Source organism: Rhinopithecus bieti, unplaced genomic scaffold, assembly GCF_001698545.2.
Source record: "Rhinopithecus bieti isolate Rb0 unplaced genomic scaffold, ASM169854v2 scaffold_3615, whole genome shotgun sequence".
NCBI lineage: Eukaryota > Metazoa > Chordata > Mammalia > Primates > Cercopithecidae > Rhinopithecus > Rhinopithecus bieti.
In genome coordinates this window covers 2025289-2048328 of record NW_016804369.1, presented here as the reverse complement: position 1 = coordinate 2048328, position 23040 = coordinate 2025289, and the positions used below count along the sequence as shown (strand labels likewise).

At 50.3% G+C, this 23040-nt stretch overlaps 1 protein-coding gene across 1 annotated transcript in view; it reads left to right on the top strand.

Annotated features, from left to right (window-relative positions):
• Positions 1–23040, top strand: part of RIMBP2 (RIMS binding protein 2) — a 234357-nt gene that overhangs the window by 124402 nt on the left and 86915 nt on the right. Inside the window, exon 3 of the mRNA XM_017867548.1 lies at positions 2139–2261. The gene's annotated coding sequence lies outside the window, so the exon portion shown is untranslated. The remainder of the gene's footprint in view (positions 1–2138; positions 2262–23040) is intronic.

The window sequence follows — 23040 nt, the reverse complement described above, 5'->3', positions numbered from 1 at the left end:
GGCCGTGAGGATGAGCCTCTTGGGACACAAAGAGGGATGGATGATGGTGGGGCCTGGGTCTGGGAGAGTTAACAGCAGTAGTCCACCCAGGAGCCAGGGCCTCCTTTCCAATCTTGGAACTTTCCTCAACACCATTCCATTCAGTACAAAAATCTTGCTTGACCACTGACTCCCTGCCAGGCGGTCCTCTGGGCTCTGGCGATGGGAAATTGCATGGCAGAAGAAAACTTCTGGAACACACGTGGACACTGAAGCATGGCGGTGTGAGAGGGAGGGACATGGAGGCGGGGAGTGGAGACAAGGGTTTCGTCACCTTGCAAGGGTTGGAAAGGCCTGTCTGAGGTTACACCGAATGAGAAGGAGCCAGACCTGAGCAGACTGGGGCAGGGCGGGGTAGAGATCTGCAGGCAATGGAATCAGCAGGTGCAAGGGTTCTGGGGTGGGAAGAAGCTTGACCTGTTTAAGGGACAGAAGGAGGCCAGGGTGTCCCCAGCATGGTGGCAACAGGGTAGCAGGTGGGTGGGGCTTTTAGACCACCAAGGAGTTTGGATTTTATTCTAAATTCTGTGGAAACCATAGAAGGTTTCAAGCAGGGAGAGGCAAGATCTGGCAGGTATTTCAGAAAGATGGTGCTGGTTGCTGTGTGAGACTGAATTTAGGAGTATTCAAGCATGACTCCCAAGTCCTAATGTTCTTGAACAGCTAGGATGCAAGAAAGTGATGCTTTCTGCAAACCTGCACCCCGGGGTATTGAAGTTCAGAAGTGAGGATGGTTTAATTCAAATACGTCGTGACATTTTCACCGGGGGCATTTGGATTATTTCTCTAAGTTCATTGCCTGATAACATCACGTTGCAGCAAAATGGCATTAAAATATTCCTTCGAATGAAACCTCTCTACGACCTCTTAATAACAGCTTTCCTGTAACCCTGTTCCCATTTGGGAATGCCAAGTGGGTGCCTGCCTTTCTTTTGGTGCCCCAGAAGTTGTCAGGTTAAACTAACACTCAGTACAGAAAGTATTTGAAATAGAAAGGACTTCTGCAGCTGACAAGCGTGGCATTGTGTTAGTCTGTTATTGAAGCCATAATTCACATCATAAGACTTGGGGAGGAGGAAAAGAAATTACAAGGCTGCTGTTGGGTTAAAATATGTTGCCTCCACAATGAAAATGAATGGGAAAGGAACCATGGTGACTTCTTTCATTGACAGCATCCCCTTACCTGTTTCGAAGAGGAGAGAGACTGAACATGGCGCTTCCCTTCCCAATAAGCTTGTAGCTTGGCCCTGGGGGTTGTGGCCTAAGAATGGAATTTATGTGGTTTTGGATTTATTGGGGAATGCATTCTAGTTCATGTGGAATTTCATTGGCGTTTTTATTCACTTTTAAGATGAGGTAAAACTTTTAGACAAGAATATGCTTAGACAATGGGAAAACACTTGTATCTGTTAGGGCTCTCATAGTTACAGGGGACAGACGATTCAAATTGGTGTAAGCAAACAAGGAGAATCTATTGGTCCAAGTGACTGAAAAGGAAAAGATAATTAGCTTCAGGCTCAGCTTGATCTGGGTGCTCAAATGATGCCATAGGGGATCCTGCTTTTCCCTCTGCGTCTCTGCATTTATCTCATTGGCTCTGTTCTCAGATGGGTTCTTCCCTCGTGATGACAAGGCCACAGTAGTTCCAGCTTTTTGTCTTTAACTTTCCAAGTCCAGTGGGCAAAAGGGAGAGTTCTTCCGGGTTCCTATACTAGTACAGGATCTCATTCCCCCAGAATGCAATTGGGTCATGTGACTTCCCCACCCAATCACTACATCCAGGAGATGAGATTACACTGATTGGCCAGGCCTGTGGTACATTTGCAACCCTGAACCAATCACTGAGGCTGTGGTGGAGGTGGGCGGGAGGAAGATGGAGGTCGTCTGCTGATTGGTCAGCCCTTGGTCATGTGTAGTGACCCCTAGTAGGAGTGGACCCAGTCCATGATGGAGAAGGAGGAAGGGAAGAATCCTCTAAGAGGAAATTGAAGATTTTCCTCCTAAAGAGGAAGCAATGGACATCAGCTGGGGGCAGATGCTTGCTCCAGCTCTTAGGCAGGTTGTGATAACCTCCTTGTCTCCATTCCTTCCACTTGCAGGTGAAGGCAGAGTATGTGCATCTCAACCACCCACTCACCCTCTTGACCAGAGAGCGCGATTTGGCCGTGAAGGAGAAACACCAGCTCCAAGCCAAGCTGGAGAACCTAGAACAGGTCCTGAAGGTAGGCTGGCTTTCTGCATTTGGGACCACTTCTGCTCTTTGTGAGGTCAGTGTGAGGAAAGAGGGGCTACAGGACCCCCGAGCAGAAGCTACGTCAAGCTCCTTTGGAAGCCATCATCCACATTCAGAGATGCTGGGGCTGCTTTCCCCCTTTTTGTGGTATAAAAAGCAATAAATAACAAAATTCCAGTGTTTCTGGAAGCAATCCCATAAAGCCAATTATGCATTTCCATTTCTTAGGATGTTAAACACAGCTGAGCTGAGTGCAGTGGCGGGCACTCCGCTCCTGAATGGAAATGGAGTCTGTTTACGTTAAAGACCAGAGGTGGCTACAGTGGGTTTCAAACTTCAGGAATTTTAAGCTGCTCCTTGGACGTTTAATGACCTTTGTTACAAAGAGGATAGCTAAACCAGAACATTGCTCTATCGGGGTGCAGGTAACTGGATGTCCCTCACGCATTCCTGATGAGCTGAGATCTCCTTCAATATTTAGCCAGTGGGTTGATTTGCTATTGATGCCACTGAGTTAAGCTGAATGAATTTTTTCACCAAGTGTTAAAATTTGATTGGATTCTCATTCTAGGAAACTTTTTTTTACAAAAATTAAAAAAAAAAAAATCTCCAGTTCTATGATCCAGTACATATATTACCAGGGTCATTTGCATTTTACAATTACAGAAAACAGGATTAGGCTGCATCCGCAAATACTCTTTAAATCAAGAAGTGATTTTACCTCCATCTGTAGCCTCTTTGGGGAAACTTTTGGAGCTCTGAGGGGAGCATCTGAGTAATTGCCAGGGATGGTGGTGGGGGAGTGGACAGGGTGGGGGGATGGGGATGAGGAGTGACCCTCCCCAGGGATGATGCCTGGGGCAGTAGAGGGGGTGGGATGAGGAAGTGACCCCTCCAGAGATGGTGGGGTGGGGAGAGTGGAGGGGATGGGGGATGGGAGAGAGTGACCCCTCCAGAGATGGTGGTGGGGGGAGTGGAGGGGGTAGGGGGATGGGGATGAGGAGTGACCCCTCCAGGGATGGTGGCTGGGGGAGTGGAGGGGATGGGGGGATGGGGATGAGGAGTGACCCCTAAGGGATATGAGGTTCTTTCTGGAGTGATGAAAATGTTCTTGAGTTAGATGGTAATAACGGCTGCTGAACTTTGTGAATGTGCCAAAACCATGTCATTGCACACCAAAATGGTGACCTTTATGGCATGTGCATTCCATCTCAATGAGAAAAGAATGATTCCATCTCAATGAGCAAAGAAAGGTGGCCTATTCTCTGACTACCGGCCCTGAATGTGGACCAAGCTGGTCCTGCAGTTCTCAGCAAGCTGACTGTCCTGCTTCTCCCTGTGTGCTCTAAGTCTTCAGAACGTAACCCTCAAAGAGGAGGTGCTACCACATAATTCTTTAAGCAGCTACCTCGATGACTGACTGTGAGTTTTCTGAGGGCACACACCGTGACTTATCCAACCCTCTGCCTTTAGCGCCTGGGACACACATTCAGGGCTTAGTGAATTTACTGGAGGGTGTGCCGTGAATCCCTGGGAGGAAGGAGCTTAGCGGAGAGTCTGCTGGATTAAAAAGCCATGAAAGATGGTTCTCAGTGGGGCCAGCTTGCCCTCCAGGGAACATTCGGCAATGTCTGAGGACACTTTTGATTGATATGACTGGGGAAGGGGAGGCCAGGGATGTAAAACCCTCTACCACGCGCAGATCAGTCTCCTACAGCAGATTATCACCTGGTCCCACATGTCAGTGGTACTGAGGCTCAGAAATCGTGTATCTGTTTCTTATTACTGCTGTAGCAAGTGACCCCACAGTGTCTTGGTGGCTTAAAGTGATGTAGACGTATTCTGTTTCAGTTCTGGAGGTCAGAAGTCTGAGATGAGCCTCACAGGGCTATGATCTGGTGTTGGCAGGACTGAGTGCCTTTCTGAGCTCTGGGGAGAATTCATTCCTTGCCTTGCCAGCTGCAAGGGCTGCTGAGGGCCTCGCACTCTGCCTTCAAAGCCAGGGAGGCAGCATCTTCCCTCCTTTCTGACCTCATGCCCTGTGAGTTGTTGGCATTGTTTTCTTTTGTTGTCAGTAATGTGAGTGGAATTGGAACCTCAGCACAGTTTCAGTCAACCTGATTTGCTGAAAGCCAAAGAGGATTCTACCGGATCAGAGACCCATCTTGGGAGGATGTCAGGTGATGCAGGATTCCCAGCTAAGTGTGCCTGAGGGCCGGCTCACAGCCCCTCTCCTTTGCCTGCACAGAGCAAAGACCCTGAAATGCCAGCCTGCGGAAGAGCCCTGGATTAAAAAGCCATGAAAGATGGTTCTCAGTGGGGCCAACTTGCCCTCCAGGGGACATTCGGCAATGTCTGAGGACGCTTTTGATTGATATGACTGGGGAAGGGGAGGCCAGGGATGTAAAACCCTCTACCACGTGCAGATCAGTCTCCTACAGCAGACTGAAGGACCACCAAGTCACACCCACCACTGGGTTTGACTGAATCGTGAAAGGGATGTGGTTTTCCTTCCAAATATAAAAGCTTTCAGTGAAATAGATAAGACTGAAATTGGGGCTGAATGTTCCTGAAACAATCATGTAAGAATAATACTGAAACTGACTAGACGCGCCCCCAGCATGGATCACGCAGTGATATTTAACCTGATTTGAGTCCCTCCTGATTTTCATACTTAAAAAAATGATAATTGATGACTTCATTATCTGTGAATGTGTTTTTATTATGCTTCTTTCCAAGAATATGTCCTAATTACCAAAATCATTAAATATAATGAAGTGATATGGAAGGAAGTAGAATGTGTGCATAAAGAGAAGGAAAAACTAAAATATGCTGCCTTGGAGGCTGAACATAGTTACTCCAAGATTCTCATTTGGCTCTGAGTTTCCAGGGAGGCTGGACAGAAAAGAAAACATGAACAATTGCATAATTCTCACTTCTTCGGGGAAGGAAGCTCACTGCTTCCCCAGCAAAACAAAGCATGGCGTGCTGGACATGGTTTTCTTACTCGGAATGTTATGGTAGAGGATGCAGAAAAATACAGAAGAAACTGTTGTCAGGAACATTTTCATAGCAATGGAGGAGCAATTTTCCCAAGTCTCTTTCTTTGGAAGTTCTTTGGAGAAGAAGAGCCTAATGGCATATGGCGTTTTCAAGCCTGTCTTGCAACATTAGCAAGGAGAATTGGGGAGGAACGCTAAGGCTAGATTGCCCCACATACAAGAAGAATCCACGAAGAGTTTTTCTTTGTTTTGTTTTGTTTTTTGAGATTTAGTCTTGCTCTGTCGTTCTGGCTGGAGTGCATGGAGTGCAATGGCGCGATCTCAACTCACTGCAACCTCCCCCTCCCAGGTTCAAGAGATTCTCCTGCCTCAGCCTCCCTAGTAGCTGGGATTACAGGCACCCACCACCAAACCCAGCTATTTTTTGTGTGTATGTATATTTTTAGTAGGGATGGGGTTTTGCCATGTTGCCAGGCTGGTTTTGAACTCCTGACCTCAAGTGGTCAGCCTGCCTCGGCCTCCTGAAGTGCTAGGATTACAGGCGTGAGCCACTGCACCCGGCTGAGTTCTTCTTGATGGGACTTGAACAAGAGAAAATGTAGTATTCCTGAGCCGTTCATTCCTGGTCTGTGGAATCTAAAATACCAAGAGATGGGAAAGCACTGGAGGGTGAACCAAGTGGGGTGGTCTATTGAGACTCTGCCCACATGTCCACCCTGTCTTTTGGGGAATTTCCCTGTCCCCAGCATCCCTATCAAGGGAAAGGGATACATCAGTGCATCTAAACAGAGATCTATATAGTGAGACACACGTGGCATCCTTGGGCCACAAGTTGCTCACTGTATGACTAATCATTCATTCACAAGGGTCCATTGAGCGCTATGTACCAGGCACTGTTGCAGGCACCAAGGGTATAGCAATTAGTGAAATAGACTTCAACATTCAACTCCCCAATGAAGAAAAAGTCAAATGCATGTGATATAACGTCAGGCAGTGATCAGTGCTTTGCAGAAAAATAAACTGGGTAGAGGAGCAGGAAATCAGTTCCTGCTGATGGTGGCACTTTAAAAGAGTGGTCCAGGTGGCTTCCTGAGACATATATGTTGAGCAGAGGGAGGAAGCAGCCCTGTCAGTGTTCAGGGAGGAGCATTCCAGACAGAGGGGAGTGCAGAGGGCCTGGGGTGCGTGGACGCCTGACATGTCCAAGGAGAAGAAGGTGGGCCAGTCAGTGAATGGGGAGGGGCAGGGAAGGAAAAAAAATGAAACCTGGATTGGGAATAAATTAGAGTCTTACAGGCCAAGGTAGAACTCCAAGAATTGTGGAACTGTATGTATTATCCCCTGTCCCAACAAGGCTGCATAACAAACCATCCCGAAGCCTGGGGCTTGAAGCGGTCACAGTCCATCATTGCTCCCAAACCTCTGGTTGGCTGCATGGAGCTTCTCAGCTTGACTGAACTGGACTGAACAGCTCTTCCGGTCCAGCCAGGGCTCACATGCACCTGGGTGTGGCCACTGGAGGGTCTTGGTTGGTTGGACTGGGGTGACCACCTTGCTCCTTGCTCTCCCCTCCTCCATCAGGTGAGATAGGGCTTCTGGCCAGGGCACAGTTGGGCCATGAATGAGGCAGAGACATGGAAGACCTCATGAGGCCCAGGCTTGAATGGAGCAAGGCACTTCTTGAATTCTGTTGGCCAAAGCAAAGCTCAGTGTCTGCCTGGTTTCAGGGGATAGGGACGTTAACTCTGTCTCCAGCTAAGAGGAGCCAAGAAGTCACGTCAGCAAGAATGTAGATGTGGTGCAGGGCAGGGAGCCCCAAATCAGGGCTTAGGCTGGGAGGGTTCTTGGCTTTGCCCAAGGGAGAATTCAAGGGCAAGCTGGTGGTGGTAGCAGCTTTTACTGAAGCGTCTGTGCATAGCAGCGGCAGAGGTCCTGCTCCTTGCAGAGCAAGGCTACCTCACAGGCCGTGCACCTAGAGTAGTGGCTCAGCGGTGACTCTGAAGTTGGATTTAAACCAGGTTTTAATTACATGCCAATTAAGGGGCAGGTTATGCAGCAAATTATTGGAAAATGGTGGTAACTTCTGGATGGCTGGGTCATTGCCATGGAAAGGGGTAGTAACTTCTGGGTGTTGCCATGGCAATGGTCAACAGACATGGCACTGTGGGTGCGTCTCATGGGAAGGTGCTTCTGCCTGGGACCTGATTTAGCTAGTCCTGTTTGGTCCCAATTCTAAGCCTCATCTCTTACCTTCCTACCTCAGATGCAGGGGGCGACTGTGGCATAGTTTTGCACTCCGTGTGTGTCAGATGCCATTGGAATTGAGAGAGGATGTGTGTCTGGCTTTGCTTTGTAGAGAGTCACTCCAGTGGCCACACAGAAAAAATCAGGAGTGGAAGCAGGGACCCCACTGGGAGCCGTGTCCTGATGCGAGATAACGGGGGCTTCCACCGAGTCAGGGTGGGGAGAAGCACGCAGGCTCAGGGCACAGGCTCGGGGTGTGTCTTCAAGGTGGAATCAACAGGGTTTGCTGATGGACTGGACGTGGAGTGTGAGAGGCGGGAAGGAGTCAGGACGTGAGTTTTGGGGGCAGCAATGGTGTCGTCTGCTGCGACAGGGAAACCTAGGGATGTGCGGCTCAGGGTCGGGGCATCACCACGTGTGGGAGATGGCGAGCATAGTGACCCCTGGATCCTCGGGGTGGGAGAACTCCAGGTTCCCACTCTACGGACCTCCCGGCTGATCCTCAAGAAACCCACGTTGTTCCATTAGTAGATGACAGGTGCAGTAGAACAGTAGAAGTGGCTCACTTGGGTTAAAGCATGATGCTCAGGCAGTCATCACCACGGCTTTTCATCCCAAACCCCGTGGTCACCATTCTCATCTCGCACCTGACGCATCTTGTGTCTTCCACGTCCTAAAGTGGCTGGGGGGCAGGGGGCGGTGTGCAGCCTGTGAATGAAGACTGCTTGTCCTGTGTTCATGGAGGTAATTAACAGCTGTGGAGCTGTGCCAGTGTGCATTCAGGGCCTCTCTGAACTGATAATTAGCCCACTGGTCACATTCATATGCGGGCTTTTTTGTTTCCAAATATCGCTGATGTGCCGTCTGTCTTAACAGTGATCATCCAGTTTAGCTAAAGACAACGTGTCCTGCTTCCCTGCAGCCCATGACTGGTTATGACAGAAACACATGGTGTATTCATTTATTTTTTGTTGTTGTTTTTTCTCTGAGAAGGAGTCTTGCTCTGTCACCCAGGCTTTATTTTAGAGTCCTGGCAGGGAAGAACGGTTTAACTTCACACTCACAAGGTTTAACTTCAGAGAGCTCAGTCTAGAAGCAATTAGAGGCAGGGGCCGGCGAAACCACCAGAGGCTGTGAGCAGGATCAGTGGTCACGGAGCCCAGGGAGCAGAAGGCAGGTGAGAAGCTTCTGGACGGAGGGGTGGGTTGAATCGGCCTCTCCCCATGTCTCTCCCCACACACCTGGGTGTGGGGCCTAGTTTGGAAATAGGATGTTTGGAGATGTAACCAGGTAAAGGTGAGGTCGCACATCAGGGCAGGCCCTCATCCAGTGACAGGCTTTGTAAGAGAAAGGAGAGGGGAGTTTGGATAGAGACACAGATGCTCAGGGAGGAAGCCACGCATGGATGGAAGCAGAGATCAGAGCGATATGACCATGAGCCACGGAGTGCCCAGGAGATTGGAGAGGCGGGGAGGAGCCTGCCCTGGAGCCTTCAGAGGGTGCGTGGCCCTGTCCACACCTTGACTGAGGACTTCCGGCCTCCAGGGCTTGAGAGGATGGGTTGCTGCTGTTTTAAACCCCCGGTTTATGGCCCTTTGCTGCTGCGGGCCTTGTGGACTCACAGGGTGAGAAGCGGGGCCTGTCGGGGGAGCCAGATGCACATCCCAGTCTCTCTTCACTCCACTCAGTGACGTCGGGGCGGTTGTGGTCTGATGGCCTGGGCAGAACACCTTGAGGGTCCCACTCCTCAGGGACAGGACAGGAGTCCTGACATGCAGAGAGGTGCGCGGTACTCCTTGGCTCCTCTGCGTAGCCTGCAGCTGAGAGAAAGGTGTGCCTGAAGGAGGCCATCACAGGCAGGAAACCATCATGTGGTCACTTTCTGGGGAGTGGCTCTGTCCATAGCTGCTGGGGGCCCGGCACAGAAGGGGGCTCAGGGTGATGGAGCCATGGGCTTTCACGAGGCGCCACTGTGAGCTGGTCTCCCATGGACAGAAGCATCCCTCCTGCAGGAAGTGGCTGGAGCCTTCCCCCTCACAGCCTCCTCTACCCCAGAGCTGCTCAGCAGGGCTGCTGAGACCGGAGTGAGGACAGTGAGATGGTGGATTAGTTCGTTTTCATGCTGCTAATAAAGACATACCCGAGATTGGGTAATTTATACAGGAAAGAGGTTTAATGGACTCACCATTCCACGTGGCTGGGGAGGCCTCACAATCATGGTGGAAGGTGAAAGGCATGTATCACGCGGTGGCAGGCAGGAGAAGAGAAGGGAATGAGAATCAAGGGAAAGGGGTTTCCCCTGATAAACCCTTCAGCTCTTGTGAGACTTACTACCACAAGAACAGTGTGGGGGAAACCGCCCCATGATCCAATGATCTACCACCAGGTCCCTCCCAGAACACATGGGAATTACTGGAGTTACTATTCAAGATGAGACTCGGGTGGGGCACAGCCAAACCATGTCAGATGGCTACAGGCATGGACGTACTCTCCGCCATAGTCTACAATGCTTTACAGTTTAGGGCCAATGAGTCAGCGGCAGAATCCTTACCCACCCTAGGGGGACATTCCTGTTGATTTCAGTAGCCTAACCTAATTCAAAGACTTTGGGCTTTTAGTTAGAACAGTCTGGGTTCAAATTTGAATGCGATCGTTAACTAGTTGTTTACATGCGATCAAGTGAACTCATTTCTGGGAACTGTGGTATCCTCTCATCTTTAAAGTGGCTGTAAAGTACCTTTCTAGATGTAAGGGTTCAAAGCATAGAATGTGCCCAGTGATCTAACACAGTGGCTGGTGCTGGAGAGGTTGGTGATCAAGAATAGCTATTACTGGGAGCGATTTCACTGATACACACCCTCAAAGGAATCTACTAGAATAGACAGAAGGATAGCCAGTTACCATGCCAGATGTTTGGAGTAAAATGAGAAGCAAACCCAAGCTTATTTCTGTTTTCATGAAACTTAACCTTCTGCTGGGGTGGGAGAGGCACAGAAAAAAATCAGGTCATCTAGCAAATAGATAAGAATTTCAGATACGGAGGAAGACGGTGATGATGAGCCAGGGTTACCTGAAGGGTGAAGGGAGCGCAAGGCACCCTGCACATGTCTGCTGGGGGTGACGCTTCCGCTGAGGCCCATGTGACAACAACAGCCTGGCCAAGCAACGTCCCTGGGGAATTCTCACAGGGGCAGGAGGAGACAATGGGTAGCACCGAGGCGGGAGCCACCAGGGTATGTGCCAGCATGGCTGAGGGCGTGGCCCCGGGCAGGTGTCCAGAGGCATGAATCCACGCAGATGGGGACAAGTGAAGCAGCTCCGCTCATCATTTTGGGGGATGCAGAGGGTCCGCTGTGCTTCCCCAAATGACGCCCAAGTCCTAAATCTATGTACTTGTGAATATGACCTTATTTGGAAATGAGTCTTTGCAGGTGTCATCAAGATAAGGTCATGCTGGAGTAGGGCAGACCCTAAACCCAAGGACTGTTGTCCTTATAGAAGAAGAGGCACAGAGACACCAAGGGGATGGGAGTGAGGTGTCTTCTGGTCAAAGATCACCAGCCACACCAGCAGCTGGAGTGGGGCATGGAGCGGCTTCTCCCTCAGAGGTTCCAGGAGAGGAGCCGGCCCTGCTGACACCTGGATTTCCGCCTTCCGTCCTCCAGAGCTGTGAAAGGAAACCTTCCATTGTCGTAAGCTGGAGTGCCAGTTGTGGTACTTTGGGACGCAGTGGTCATGAACGCATCCCTTTCCCACACACGGTCAAGTGCTCTGGACAGCAGGGAAGGGGGTATCCCAAGTAACCAGCACACTGGGCTGGAGTGTGGGCCCCGGAGGCCTCCGTGGTTCCCTGACTCCTACTTTGCACTTTCTCTCTTTCTCTTTCTCTTTCTCTTTTTCTCTCTTTCTCTTTCTCTCTCTCTCTCTCTCCCTTCCTTCCTTCCTTCCTTCCTTCCTTCCTTCCTTCCTTCCTTCCTTCCTTCCTTCCTTCCTTTCTTTTCTTTCTTTTCTTTCTTTTCTTTCTTTTCTTTCCTTCCTTTCTCACTCTGTTGCCCAGGCTGGAGTGCAGTGGGCAATCTCAGTTCACTGCAACCTCTGCCTCCCAGGTTCAAGCGATTCTCCTGCTTCAGCCTCCTGAGTAGCTGGGATTACGGGTGCCCGCCACCAAGCCTGGCTAATTTTTGTATTTTGAGTAGAGATGGGGTTTCACCATGTTGGCCAGGCTGGTCTCGAACTCCTGACCTCAGATGATCTGCCTGCCTTGGCCTCCTAAAGTACTGGGATTACAGCCACTGCGCCCAGCCCTACTTTGCACTTTCAAAGCACGTTTGCATCCACCGTCTTACTGTGAGACTGTGTGGAGGCAGCAGCAGAGCAGTGCAGGGAGAACCATGGTGGCAGGGAGGCGCCGACTTCCAGGCCTGATGCTTGCTGGGGTCTGGAGTGGGCTCCAGGAGGGCCAGGGCAGGGTCTGTCCTTCTGAATCGTTCTGTCCCTGTCCCCAGCGCAGTGATACAGAATGAGTGCTCTGTCCCAGAGTGTGGGATGTACTCACAAGGGGCTGAGTCATCTCCGTGAGCCTCGGTTTACCCATCTGTCACAAGCTTGTATTTTTATATCCTCACCCGATCAATGCTTGTCTTTCCCACTGGGATGTTAGCCCCCCACAAGCCGGGGCCTCTCAGCTTTGTGTCCACCGTGTCTCCAACGCCTGTCAGGCCACCTGGATGCAGCTGGTGCTCAGGAAACACTGTACAGAGGAGAGCAACAGAAAGGGCGGATATCTGGGCAAATGGAACAGGCTAGACCAGGCTGTTTTTCTCCTCGTAGGCTCTTTCATATACATAAATGATGCTTCAAAGAAAACGTAGAACACTCTGATGGGGTTTCAGTTATATAGATGGAACATGTAAGAATTCCACTTGGAAGGGCAAGTTTTAATTCTGAGTGGATTATTTAAATTTAAGTATGTATTTTGAATTCCCTGGGGCAACCACTGAGAGTGACATAAAAACATATAGAACAGCACTCCCCGGAACATAGAACGGCACTCCTCTGGAACATAGAACAGCACTCCGTGGAACATAGAACAGCACTCCGTGGAACATAGAACAGCACTCCTCTGGAACATAGAACGGCACTCTGCGGAACATAGAACGGCACTCCGAGGCCGGGCGCGGTGGCTCAAGCCAGTAATCCCAGCACTTTGGGAGGCCGAGACGGGCGGATCACGAGGTCAGGAGATCGAGACCATCCTGGCTAACATGGTGAAACCCCATCTCTACTAAAAATACAAAAAAACTAGCCGGGCGAGGTGGCGGGCGCCTGTAGTCTCAGCTACTCGGGAGGCTGAGGCAGGAGAATGGTGGGAACTCGGGAGGCTGAGGCAGGAGAATGGTGGGAACCCGGGAGGCAGAGCTTGCAGTGAGCTGAGATCCGGCCACTGCACTCCAGCCTGGGCCACAGAGCGAGACTCCGTCTCAAAAAAAAAAAAAAAAAAAGAAAACAGCACTCCGCTGGAACAGAGAGCGGCACTCTGAGGAACATAGAACAGCACTCCGCGGAGTATAGAATGGCACTCCATAGAATATAGAACAGCACTCTGTGGAGACATTAAAATTGAAAACCAGGCTGGGCGTGGTGGCTCCCACCTATGATCCCAGCAGGCTGAGGTGTGCACATCACCTGAGGTCAGGAGTTTGAGACTAGCCTGGTCAACATGGTGAAACCCCATCTCTACTAAAAATACAAAAATTAACCAGACGTGGTGGTACATGCCTGTAATTCCAGCTACTCAGGAGGCTGAAGTGTGAGAATTGCTTGAACCCAGGAGGTGGAGGTTGCAGTGAGCCAAGATCGCGCCATTGCACTCCAGTCTGGGCGACAGAGCGAGACTCCATCTCAAAAACAAAACAAAACAAAATGAACAAAAAGAAACAACAAAAAACAGAAGGCGGGAAAGGGGAGATCAAATAATGAAAACGGGAGGGAACTAACAGAAGCCAAATCATAAAGTGGCAGACCTAAATAAAACTTAGTGATATTTACATGAAACATAGTTCCTGTGCCGATCACTTTGTTTTTTTGTTTTCTTTTGTTTTGAGATAGGATCTCACTCTCTCACCCAGGCTGGAGTGCAGTGCATTCCTAGGCGCACTGCAGCCTTGACCTCCTGGGCTCAAGCCATCCTCCTGCCTGAGCCCCAGTCCCCTGAGAAGCTGGGACTACAGGTGTTTGCCACCACACTTGGCAAATTTTTTGTATTTTTAGTAGATATGGGGTTTTGCCATATTGCTAGGCTAGTCTCAAACTTCCGGACTCAAGCAATCCACCTGCCTCGGCCTCCCAAAGTGCTGGGATTACAGGCGTGAGCTACCACACCTGGCCTCTGTACCAATCCCTTTGAATCTAACATTTAATCTCATTCTTGCAACAACCTAGGAAGGATGGTGCTTTTTGCTGCCATTCAATAAATGTGAAACCTGAGGTTCAGAGAGGTACCTAACTCGCCCCAGGGCACAAAGCCTGTACATGTTGGAAATGGCATTGAACACAGGTCCAGCTGATAGGATCCCCTCCACCTGGCTGGCCAAAATCGCGGGCTCACAGCCAGAACCACTGGAGCATGACAGAAACCGTGTGTGAGAAAAATAACCCTCCCAAAGCAGCATGGGATGAGTGCTGCCGCCCCTGCGCCTCCGGGATTCATCAAGGCCAGAGGAGAAGGAGGGAGGCTTTGGGATCAAAGACTAATTAAGACTCAGGAAAATCTCTCTCTCTCTTTTTTTTCTTTTTTTCCCAAAGGAACTCCTAGCGATCCATTTTTTTCCCAGTTTGAGAAACTAACATACTTTGGCTGAAATAGACTTCACTGAATTCACAGGACTGTTTTCCACGTTCATTCTCATTCTGAATGAGTGTGACTTCTGTGGCTGGGGCAGAGAGTCATGATGCCATGAAAACAAACAGCTTTAAAGACCTTGTCTTTCTCGCTTTTGCAGACGTGGGTTCTGTGAGTGCTTGCATTCTTTCTGCCAGGTGCTGGGTGAAAGGAAATCATGTGTACATACATGCTTCATTATTTCTACCATGCATAGCAGATCCCACTAATGTGACATTCAAAGTGTCGCCGTTAACTCCTGTTAGGGGAAATTGCTTTTTCCTTAATTTCTTTGCTCAGGCAAGGCGGCATCCAAAGCAGAGGACAAGTCCACCTTTGATCTGACGTTGAGGAGATAATTCAGTTTGCTCCAGGTTTGTTCGTTCCGTGTCACATCCGAGATTTTCCCTGGGAAAGCGGCACCCTGACATTTGTAGGCAGCTTAAGCGCTGGCGTGAATGTCGACAGCCGGCTATAAATATCGCTGCTTTAAAAATAAATCCTGCCATAGGCAGAGAATTTCAGACAGGCATTTTTGGCCATGGTGCATAATCCTGAGTCCTTTTCAGATGTGAAGCCTCCCCATGAATGACAGCGTGTGCCCTGGGAAGGTCTCTGTGCGGGGAGGCGGAAGCCTGGTGTCAGGGTGTGATGGGATTCTGTCTTTGGGCGAAACGTGGGGTTTTCAGACTCCCTTTGGGAGTCCCTGAGCCCTTTGTGTTCCCAGGAACAGAGAGAATCCTAGTTGCTTGTGGAAGTCGTGCGAATGAAAGTACAGTTGCCCCCCAGGAGAAGTGCAGATGGCTCTGCCCCAGCCGTGTGACAGAGGCACGGTGTGCATGGTGGCCTGAGAACTCTGGAAGGAAGGAGGCGGAGTGACTTGGGGGCACTGTAGAAAAGGTTCTCATGTGTACTGCCTTGCAGAGAGTCCCAGCAAATATCAGCACATCCCGCAAATATCAGCACATCCCACAAATATGAGAGAGGTCCTGGAGGAGGCCTCTTAGACAGTAGAGAGCGGAGACAGTGGAGAGAGTGTGAGCTGGGCTCGCTAGGTGCAAATCCTGGCTTGAGCCTTTACTAGCTGGGCAAACTTGAACACGTTACTTAACCTCTCTGCGCCTTGGTTTCCTTCTCTGTAAATGGGAATGAAAATATCACCTGCTTCAAGAATTGTGCAGATTAAATGGGTGATATGTGTTCAGTACTTAGCATAACAGTACTTCTAGAACTTAGTAATCTTCAGATGTGTTTAGGTAAGCATGTGGAGGCTGACTTCTGGAGCCGGGCTGGGTCTCAGGCAGGTTCTCTGGGAAAACTGTGCCAGCAGTGTGCATACAGGAATAAGAACACCATTTTCCCACCAGTTGTAGGTGGTGACCTATGATAAACACTAACGTGGGTTTGGGTTGTTGCCACACACAGGGCTCGGGAGCTGCCGTGCAGCCCATTTCCTACTTTGCTCCCCACCCTCCCACTGAACTCTGAGCACATCTCCCTCTTTTATGTGTGGCTGAGTTCCAGGGTGAGTTGGCATTTGGCCTCTGTTTTGGTCCTGTGGACTGGCTGATAAGCCAGGAGGTTTACTGCAGCCCCACCGTGGCTGGTTCTGTTGCTGAATGCACAGGTCTCAGCCTTCACACCACAGGTGTCCTGCAGACGAGGTTCTTTTCCTTGAATAAGGTTGTTCATGGCCAGTGACTTCTATCTTAGGACCTTGTTTCCTGGCCCTTGGAGAGAAATGGCAGCTGGAACTTACCAAACCTGCCTTTGCCCCTGTGATATTATAACTCTTGAGGTAAACCAAGCACGTCTATTCCCACCCCCATCTCCCTGTACCCCAATGTATACTTCTGCTACCAATTCATTAAAGTAGCTATCAGCCCAGGATTGTCTGACAGCTGGGACCGGAACAAGCTTCTGCTTTGTAGGTAGGTAGCAAAATCAACATTTCAGTGAGGTTTTGTTTTTTTAACTTAAAATTGTTACAGTAAGTCTATGAAGCAGGTTTGAATTTAGTTATAACAACTCAAGTGAAAGGGACAACACAGGAACAGTTGTTGAAACAGAACAACCCCCCTCAAAATTACTTAATTCACTTTTCTTTTTTTTTTTTTTTTTTTTTTTTTGAGACGGAATCTCGCTCTGTCGCCAGGCTGGAGTGCAGTGGCTGGATCTCAGCTCACTGTAACCTCCGTTTCCCGAGTTCAAGCAGTTCCCCTGCCTCACCTTCCGGAGTAGCTGGGACTACAGGTGTCTGCCACCACGCCTGGCTAATTTTTTGTATTTTTACTAGAGACGGGGTTTCACCATGTTGGCCAGGATGGTCTTGATCTCCTGACCTCGTGATCCGCCCGCCTCGGCCTCCCAAAGTGCTTAATTCACTTTTAAGGCGCTCATTTTGAAAGAGGGATATAAATGTGTCATCGATTTGGAGTTGGTTTCATCCTTTTCCTTCAGTCTACCAGTCAGACTTCAGTCAAAAAGCAGGAGCCAGCCAAGGTATTTCAAATGGAGGGACATTAATACAGGGGATTGGTGACACACGGGATAGAAGAGCTAAGAAGCCAAATGGCTGCATCGTGAAGCTGGCATCACCTCTAAGGCTGAAGGGGACAATGGGGGTGAATGACAATCTCAGTCAGGAGCAGAGACCATGGATTAGAGACGGACGGGAAATGGAGCCACTACCAGAGACAACTCAGGAGGCAGAAAAAGAGGGAGAAATCCCTGGCTTCCCTCTGGCCAATGCTGCCTGTTGACTGATCACCCAGAAACAGAGGGCGAGGGCATCTGGGAAGTTTAGCTCTTTCTGATATTGAGCAAAACAAGAGAAGGAGACAGAGTAGATCTGAGAGCCATGAGGCAGTTGATTGGCATACTAAGGTGAGATCTAGGCTGGGGTGCAGGGTTACCCAAAGCCAAGTTGCCATGGGATTCCATCCTGCCCTCATCCAAGTGTACACATGCTGAGATTCCCACCATTCTATCCTATGTGTGTTGCTCTTATGTAGGCTGTAAAAGTAGGCAAGGCACAGTCTACCAGTTGTTTCCATTATTTCAGAGACAAAGATAAAAGTTACATGACAACATGGTAAAATATAGGACATGAAGGAATTGTTTAGTTGTGTGCATTCACGTGGGCTCTTAGCTATCCCAATGTCATTCAGAAATCCCTGCCAGGGATGTTTAAGCTCAACTCCCCATGCTAGCCGTAAGTTCTCTAGGAATCATCTCTCTGGACCTTTCCAGAAAGCAGAGCCAAGAGCCCATCTCTGCAGAATCCACCAGTGTCTATACATGCATTGGTTCTTCTCAGCTAATCTGTCTGACTCGGGTGAAGCCTTGTGTTTCTGCAAATTAGAAGGGAAGTCTGGTCTCCATTTCTCACAGTAACCCCTCTGTATGCTGTGTTCTTGATTCCCTGTATCTCTGCAGACCAAAGCCCAGGGGAGTCCCCAGTTTCTGCTCTTTCCTGATCCATCTCTCATCCTCCCCGAGGCAGTGAGCACAGAAAGGAGCCCTTAGGATGGGAAGTGGGAGGGGAATGGAGGAGAAATAGAGGGTCAGTGACAGAAAGAAACACTGATTAATATCTCAGCCTTGCAACACTGATTTTTCCATAGATGTTTCAACAGAGACATGCACACTGGCTACATTTAGAAAAGTAACGCTGTGCAGAATGAATCAGTATGTCCTCATGCCAGGATGGATGGATATATTTAGCATGTCGGTGTGTTTGTGAGCCTTGTCTATTTCTCTGTTTTTGGCTACTTCGTAGACCTCACTAATATTAAACTCATGGCCCCACCACCCCTTACCGAGCTATCTTTTCCCCCACCATCCACCTAACACCACGAATTTCAGCCTTTGCAGCCAATATCTCTCCTATTTTTGGCTTACATTTTTTTTCACCATCCACTTCACTCTCCCCTCCTCAGTCTCAAAGCCCATCTCCAAGGGAGGTTTTATTATAGCTGCGTGACTAACTCTGCCAGTGTGATGGCCTCCAGGAGAACCAGCTTATGTCTGTGGTTCACAGTTTTGACTGTGGGTTTGGTGAAATGTGGAATCTTTGGTAGTGAGGATCCAGCCTTCTCTAGGCTCCTCAAGTGTTAAAGTTTGGTTTCCTGACAGCCACGGGATGGATCCTCTACTCATAATCATTGCTTTAATTCCACTTAGAAAATGTGAATTAGACTCCTGCTGCCTGTGGAGTGCGCACACGGAAGTGGAACCATTTCTAGTCCAGTTGAGAAAGTGAGAATTACATGAAATTAATCAGAATAGTACAAAGCAGGTTACAGCATTGCTGCAGAGTCATGTTGGAGGCTGTGAGGGATGGAGAGGGGGGAGTGTGGGCTGGGGGCATGGGAAAGATGTTCTAGGTGAGAGGCCTCACCTTTGCTATCATTGATTCTGCCTCAGCACATGTCAGAGGCTGTTATGGGCTGGGGGTGCACCAGCAGACAGGGAAGTAAGTCCTCTAATCCTGTGGTTATCATGGACAAGGGTAGGGAGTGGCATGGAAAGGATGACATAAAATAAACATGTAAATAAAATAATCTCTGGTCACTGGTCAGGACACTTGCCATGTCTTTGTCCATTTTGTGTTGCTATAAAGAAATACCTGAGACTGGGTAATTTGTAAAGAAAAGAAGCATATTTGTCTCACAGTTCTGCAGGCTGTACAAGCATGGCACCAGCATCTGCTCAGCTTCTGGTGAGGCCTCAGGAAGCTTCCAGACATGGCAGAAGGCAAAGTGGGAGCAGGTGTACCACATGGTGAGTGAGGTAGCAAGAGACAGGGAGGCAGAGCCAGGTTCTCTTAAACAACCAGCTCTCCAGTGAACTCAGAGTAAGAACTCACTTATCACTATGTAGAGGGCACCAAGCCATTCATGAGGGCTACGCCACCATGACCCAGACCCTCCCACCAGGCTCCACCTCCAACACAGGGATCACATTTCAACATGAGGTTTGGAGGGAACACATCCTAAATCCCATCATGCCGTGAAGGGCTGGCCATGTGGTGATGCAGGGACAAGCATGTTGGGCAGCAGGAGTGGGACTTGCTAAGACCTGGAGTTGGGGATGACCTTGACGTGGTCATGGAACTGAGCAGAAGCCAGTGTGGCAAAAGCACAGTGAGGAAGGGGCAGAGGCGAGAGGTGAAGGCAGAGAAGAGGCTGGATCACAGGGGAGCCTGTTGGCTGCAGCCAGAAGTCTGGATTTTGTACCCGGTGCAGTTGGCAGCCTTTGTGCTGTTGAAGGAGAATGGCTGTGGGGCAATCTCTGGTGCAGCCAGTGGCTCTGGAGAAGCAGGAAATCAAGGATGACTCTCAGCTTTGCATCTGGAGGAGCTGAGGGGATGGTGGTGTCCTTGGCTGAGATGGCAGAGCTTGGGGAGGGAACTTGTTTGAGGAAGAAAATCAAGAATTCTATTTCGGACAGGCTAAATTTGAGCTTCCTCCCGTACATCCATGTGGGGATGATGAGTAGGCAGTTGGGTATGAGTTGGGAGGGCGGGGGGATGAAGGGTTCATTTGGAATTATGTGGCAATTATAACCTCAAAGCTGGCTAAGATCACCTAAGGAACGGTATAAATAGAGCCGTGGCCCCTCTAGGATTTAGAGATCAGCAGGAGGTCATTGCAGAGGTCAAGGAGGGAGGCCAGGTCAGTGCGGCCACGGGGGCCAGAGTCCAGGGCATGTCCAGGAGGAGCAGCCCTGGCGTCAGGTGCTGCTGAGGGATTTGGTCTAGTCAGGGCAGGAAAGTGGCCATGGGCTCGGGCCGCAGGAACTCCTCGGCTGCCTTACTGGGAGAATCTCAGCCAAGTGACAGGAAGGAGGCTGACTGGAAGGGCTGGAAGAGTGCATGGGAGGGGAGGCCGTAGGGGAGTGAGCAGAACCGATCCTGTAAGAAGTTTTGTTGAGACAGGAAGCAGATACATGGGCAGTGGCTGGAGGGGGATGAGGGCTTTGCAGAAACAGGTAAGATTTGGAGAGATGGATGCTGAAACCAAAACAAGCCCCAGCAAACCTTGTTCTCCCAGCCATGGCATCTGTGATGAAACTGAGGCTGTCCTCAAGGGCTGAGTGCTTCTCCCATTCACACCTTTCTGACAGCTGCTTCGTACGGACTTGGTTCATTAACCGTAGAAATACAAAGGCTTCTTCACTGCACTTGTTTCCATCCATCTGATCTCTAAACCCTCGTTTCACTGGCACCCCGAAGCAAGAGCCCAGCATACCATCTGCCACCCCTTTCTCCTCGGTGACTCTGAGGCCGCAGGACCATGCCCTGAGCTGTTTCGGTGCCTGGTGAATCTACCTAGCGAGTCCTGATGGGGAAGGTGGTGCCCTCTTGCTAACAACTTCCTGCCCAGAGCTAAATAAAGATGATACAGGCTGCCTTTGGCAGTGCCCCCTTCCAAAATAAAGAGAAGCACAAAATTAGCGAGAATTAAACCAAAATGGCAGAATTAAGCATCTGCACAATTGGCCACCCAGGCCAGGTGGGCCACGAGGGAGTCAAAAGCTGCTTCTCTGCCCCGGTCCCCGTAGTGCTCCAAGATGACAGTGGCTGGTGTTAAGTCATCTCAACCCAGAAGTGGGGCAGTGGCTGGGAGCAGACTGGCCATGAGTTCCGACCTTCTCATGGGCCATGTTCCAGCTGTGGCTTTCAGCCCTTGCTCAGCTTCCCTGAGTCCATTGCTCTGCTGGGAAGCAGTGACCACAGCACCCAACCCTCAGCCTTAAATGAGACAGTGCCTGGGCAGGCATCGTGCCCTGCATATAGTAGGTGCTTAATAAATGGCAGCGGCCACATTCCGATTTCTCACCGTCATTTTACCAATGCGGCTGTAGCTGTCCGTCATCCTGTTGGTGCAGCCGTGGTTGCCTCATGAGTCCCTCCCTCCCACCCTGGAGTTTAAGTGGCATCAACAGGGCTATACACGTCCAGTGGGAAAGGGTTTCTCCTCTTGGGACTAAAACATAACACAAAGAACTTAATAGATGCCAGGTACTATTCTAGCTCAGGTAAAATTCAAAACACCTCTATGAAGTAGGTGTTAATTAATAATTAACATTAGTTATTTCATTAATTACTAATTGTAAAAGAATAGTGTTGAAAAATTAATCCAAAAGAAGAACATGGAGACCAGAGAAGTTAAGTAACTACTCCAAGGCCACATAGCGGGCCAGTATCAGAGCTGGTATTTGAGCCCAGGTGTTCAGGCTCTTTAATGGCTTTTGCTGACGTGAAAAGCTGGAAGCACCTTTCCCCCAACCTTCCCTGCCAGCCCCTGACGTGGGGAGTGTGGAGAGCTCCAGGGGCTGGGAGGAGGCCCATACAGCTAGAGACGGGGGTGGTGGGGACAGCAGTGGGACTGAGCTCTGAAGGCCACGAGGGTGGCAGTTTGAGGATTTGGCATCTGTGCCGAGTGACCTGTTGTGGGGACAGGGACACAGTGGGGCAAGGTGCCTGCTCATGTTTTGGGGGGAGGAACACACAGCAGGCAAGAGCCATCCAGTGTGTTGGGGGTGGGGGTGGTCAGGAGGAAAATACGGCGGGTGGAGAACGTGGCATGTCCAGGAGGGGCTGGGAGGCCACCAGACTTCACTGTGAAGTGGCATTTGGGCGAAGGCTGGAAGGTGAGAGTCGGGCTGGCAGGGAGAGCAACACGTGCGAAGGTCCAGAGGTGGGCACCGGTCTGCTCTTTGGAAACAGTGAGAAAACCAGGGTGTCACAGTGGGGCGTGAGAGGCAGGCAGGTGGCCCTGTGACAGCATGCTACTTTACTCCCCACCGAGGGGCTCTGAGCTGGGATGTGACATGGGGTCAGGGGTCCACCTCAGGGGGCATCGGGCTCCTTCCGGCCGAGGACACTAAGTGACGGTCGCCGGCAGACTCTGCAGAGACGTTTCTTCCCCAGTCTGTCCTTCCCGTGGGACATTGTCCATGCTAGCGAGCCAGTGTCTGGGGGAACTTTTGGGGGCTTTCCAGGAGCCGCAGAGGCCCTCGCAGCCCCTGTTAGTGGCATGGCTCAAGGACACATCTAGGTGGGGGCAGGGGCTCCGGGCACCGCGTCCAGGTGGGGCGGGGCTCCCGGCACCGCGTCCAGGTGGGGACGGGGGCTCCGGGCACCGTGTCTAGGTGAGGGTGGGGGCTCTGGGCACTGTGCTGTCCTGCCTTCCACCCACAGCTGCGTGGGGCTCTGTCTCTGGTTTGGGCCATTGTTTAGCACCATCTTGGTGGGGGGCTTCCCTGGCCCTCTCAGCTGATGGGCCAGACCCCAGCTGGACAGCAGCTCCCATCCCCTTTAATTATAAAAAATAAAAGTATATGTATATATGTATATATGTATATATATGTATGTATATATGTATATATGTGTATATATATATTTTTGAGACAGAGTCTCGCTCTGTCACCCAGGCTGGAGTGCCGTGGCCGGATCTCAGCTCACTGCAAGCTCCACCTCCTGGGTTTACGCCATTCTCCTGCCTCAGCCTCCCAAGTAGCTGGGACTACAGGCCCCGCCACCTCGCCCGGCTAGTTTTTTGTATTTTTTAGTAGAGATGGGGTTTCACCATGTTTGCCAGGATGGTCTCGATCTCCTGACCTCATGATCCGCC